Below are 4900 nucleotides of genomic sequence, written 5' to 3' on the forward strand. Positions count from 1 at the left end.
GATTGTTATATACTTAATTCATAATGGATACTCAAAAATCCATTTATATAAAAAAGTAAATGCCATTTCAAAATTTATACAATGTATCCATCCATCTACCTATCTATCTATATGTCTGTCTATCTATCCTATAGATAGATCAATTGGATTGAAGAATCAATGTGGAAGTCCTTAATTACATAGGTTTGCATTTAACTACTTAGGGCATATTATTTCATATTTCTAAACCATGTGTATTTCAATGATCAACTCAGAACAGTTTTTCAAGTAGGTATATTTTTTGTGGAGGTGGGTGAGGCAGGTGATGAAAAGTCTTTGAAGTTTTTTTTTTTTTTTTTTTTTTTTTTTTTTTTAATTCCAAGTGGTTAGGTAAGCATTTGTTTTAAAAGTTCCTCTGACATTTGCCTAAGATACCTGATGGCCAGTCAGGCATAATTCTCATGGGTGGTCACTTTATCAGAATTGAAAAAATTGTTAAAATAATGACAAGTGATAATCTGGGAATAAGGTCTCAGAATATTTTCTATCATGAGTACAAAACTAATAATGTGAATATTATGATAGAATGTATTACTTTTCCCTGGTGATAATATTTCTAAATCCTTCATACTCATTCAGGTACTGCCTATATGAATTTTTAATCTGTCCCCACTTTCTCTTCAAAGAAGATTCCAATGTGCATAAAGAATGCATCAAAACCCAAGAGGTATATCACTCACATATTCATAGATAATAAATGGAATCCCAGTCAAATATACTCATTTCCATATAAGTAAGTTGGTGACTCCAAAAACTGATTTGTAGAAAGACCATCTACTGTACCAACTATAATTCAACTTTTACAATACAATTAGATTTGGAACTTTGAAGATATATTGGAAGTACAAACAGTGGGAAATGACTAACAAAACTTATTAGCCTCTCAGAATTGTTTTTATTTGGTTTTTAAAATCAATCAAAATATTTAATTAGATATGAATAGATAAATGAAAATATTTAAAATGCCCTCAAGTAAATGTTACTTAAATTTTTTTTTGTCATTTTGCAGCATTATACCTTTATATAGCCAATAGAATTAAATGTTGTTTTTTTAAGTACCTAAGTAATTAAAGTGACTTTTACTACATGTTTTTTAGTAGAATTGGTAGTGGCATAGGTAATCTTCACTAAAGCACTATTCCTGAGAAAGCTTGGTTCCTTCTCTCCAACCAAATATCAGTGATATCCTATTCTACCTTTGGTGTTTTCAACAATTTGAAAAAATACTAAATCCAAATAAAAGAAAATACAAAGCCAAAACATGAAATATAAAAATAAGAAGAACACTGTAGAGAAGAAGAAGAAAAAAACTTTTGTGATTAAAATGAAACAGAAACAAACAATGCCAAGTTAAGAACAATTATACAATCCAAGGAGAACTATTACAGAGGGGAAAAAATTTTCATTAAAATTAAAGAAAAACAATCCAAAGTCAAGAGCAATTATATAATTCAAGGTCTGAAGATTATCTGTAATATTCAAAAATTAAAAAAAGAAACTATCCCTTTGTCTGGCAGTTGCTATATAAGCACAGTTATTTTCAAATTAATTCAGTAGACATTTATTATGTCCCTAATAAGTGTATTGTTGAGGTGAGAGATTCAGCAACCATATCAGTCAGTATAATATTCTGACAAGGTGGATAGAAGAATAGCAGATAGAATTCAGACAAAATCAGGAGGACTTGGCTGTAACTCCTATCTCATATAACTGTTTCAAGACTAAAAGTAGATAACATATGGAAAGAGCTTTGTATGTTTTAACATGATATATAAATATTCTTTATTATGACAATGAAGATATATATATTTAGCCTGGAAAAAAATAACTTTAGCTTTTAAGCCACTATTGGTAGGATATTATTCCTTTTCTAATGCATATGTCTATACTTAGGTTTTGCTCCTCAGAAAGAAATCTCATTCTGGCATTCCACTAATAGGGGAAGTCCTAGAAATGCTTCAGCTCAGTTTTTACTATCCTGCAAATCCAATGGTACAAATTCTCCCATATTTCTTCCCTTCAGTTAGCACAGCACCTGATGTTGACAATAGCTCTGTTTCTCTGAACACTGATTGATTCTACTTCATGCTATGAAAGCATTTCCAAATGAAAGATTTTAATCAAGAATAGCACCTGAGCTCTGGCAATGAGACAGAGAGCAGGTTTCCTTGTAATTAAACAGATGAAATAGAAGGCCTAAAATTAATGAATATCTGATATCCTAGAGTTTGAGTGCCTCAAAGGGAATGATTAAGAATCTAAGTGAACCCTAAGAGGACAACAGCAGGAAATGACATAGCAATCCTTATTATTCTTTATTAAAAATAAATATGTTCTAAATATATACATATACAAATGTGCATATAAACATACCATACATGCATATATACATTACATGTGCCCATATGTATATGCAAATACACACACATAAAAACATTTTTTTCTAGATCACTTACAAAATAAAACCAAAAACAAAATAAATTAAACCAAACCAAACTTTATTCTTTGCTATTTTTTCTGGTGTGACAGTGATTAAAAACAAAGGAATACACAAAAATAAAGTCAGATTTAAATAATTGGAAAGACATTCAGTGCTCTTGGATAGGCCGAGCAAATATAATTAAGATAACAATACTCCCTAAACTAATCTATTTATTTAGTTCTTTACCAATCAGACTCCCAAGAAACTATTTTAAAGACCTAGAAAAAATAACAACAGAATTCATATGGAAGAATAAAAGGACAAGAATTTCAAGGGAAGTAATAAAAAAAAAATAAATGAAGGTGGTCTAGCTGTACCTGATCTAGAACTGTATTATAAAGCAACAGTCAACAAAACCATTTGGTATTGGCTAAGAAATAGAGTAGTTGATCAGTGGCATAGGTTAGGTTCACAGGGCAAGATAGTGAATAAAAATAGCAATCTAGTGTTTGATAAACCCAAAGATACCAAATTTTGGGATAAGAATTCATTATTTGACAAAAACTGCTGGGAAAACTGGAAATTAGGATGGCAGAAACTAGGCATGGACCCACATTTAACACCACATACTAAGATTAGATCAAAATGGGTCCAAGATTTCGGCATAAAGAACAAAATCATAAATAAATTGGAGGAACATGGGATGGTTTACCTCTCGGACTTGTGGAGGAGGAAGGAGTTTGTGTCCAAGGGAGAACTAGAGACCACTATTGATCACAAAATAGAAAATTTTGATTATACCAAATTAAAAAGTTTCTGCACAAACAAAACTAATGCAAACAAGATTAGAAGGGAAGTAACAAATTGGGAAAACATTTTTACAGTTAAAGGTTCTGATAAAGGCCTCATCTCCAAAATATACAGAGAATTGACTTTAATTTATAAGAAATCAAGCCATTCTCCAATTGATAAATGGTCAAAGGATATGAACAGACAATTTTCAGATGATGAAATTAAAACTATTTCCACTCATATGAAAGAGTGTTCCAAATCACTATTGATCAGTGAAATGCAAATTAAGACAACTCTGAGATATCATTACACACCTGTCAGATTGGCTAAGATGACAGGAACAAATAACGATGAATGTTGGAGGGGATGTGGGAAAACTGGGACACTAATACATTGTTGGTGGAGTTCTGAAAGAATCCAACCATTCTGGAGAGCAATCTGGAATTATGCCCAAAAAGTTATCAAAATGTACATACCCTTTGACCCAGCAGTGCTACTACTGGGCTTATACCCCAAGGAAATACTAAATAAGGGAAAGGGACCTGTATGTGCCAAAATGTTTGTGGCAGCCCTTTTTGTAGTGGCTAGAAACTGGAAAATCAATGGATGCCCATCAATTGGAGAATGGTTGGGTAAATTATGGTATATGAATGTTATGGAATATTATTGTTCTATAAGAAATGACCAACAGGATGAATACAGAGAGGCTTGGAGAGACTTATATCAACTGATGCTGAGTGAAACGAGTAGAACTAGGGGATCATTATACACTTCAACAATGATACGGTATGAGGATGTATTCTGATGGAAGTGGATATCTTCAACATAGAGAAGAGCTAATCCAATTCCAATTGACCAATGATTGACAGCATCAGCTACACCCAGAAAAGGGACACTGGGAAATGAGTGTAAACTGAGAGCATTGTTTTTTTTTGTTTGTTTGTTTGTTTTTGTTTTGTTTTGTTTTTCTTCCCAGATTATTTTTATCTTGTGAATACAATCCTTCCTTTGCAACAACAACAACAACAAAATGTGGTTCTGCACATATATATTGTACATGTATATTGTATTTAGGATATACTATAAGATATTTAATATGTATGGGAATGCCTGCCATCTAGGGGAGGGGGTGGAGGGAAGGAGGGGAAAATCTTAGAACAGAAGGGAGAACAAGGGATAATGTAAAAAAAAAAATTACCTATGCATATGTACTGTCAAAAGAAAATGTTATAATTATAAAAATTAATTAAAAAAAACTATTTTATAATAAAAAAACAAAGGAATACTTTTGTTGATAATGTAAAAAAGGTGTATGTGTAATTTAAGTTAAATATTATTTATTATATAAATTATTAATATATAAATATATAATAAATATATATATACACATATGTATATATAAATATTATATAAATACACTTCCTTGCATAAATTGCAAAAAAAAAAGAATAACAACTAATGAATAAGGGTTTTCTAGAAACCCATATTATCAGGATATAGTTGAGCAGCTGAAAACAGATCAAGAGTTATAGGGAAAGGCAATGATGTCATGGTGCTTTTTTTCCTGTATAGAAAAAAAGGAAATAATTCAGGAAAAAGACATGATCAATACAGTCCTTCACATTCTCCTCACAACTTTTGTGCTTT

The sequence above is a fragment of the Sminthopsis crassicaudata genome, chromosome 4 (genome assembly GCF_048593235.1).
Source record: "Sminthopsis crassicaudata isolate SCR6 chromosome 4, ASM4859323v1, whole genome shotgun sequence".
Lineage (NCBI taxonomy): Eukaryota > Metazoa > Chordata > Mammalia > Dasyuromorphia > Dasyuridae > Sminthopsis > Sminthopsis crassicaudata.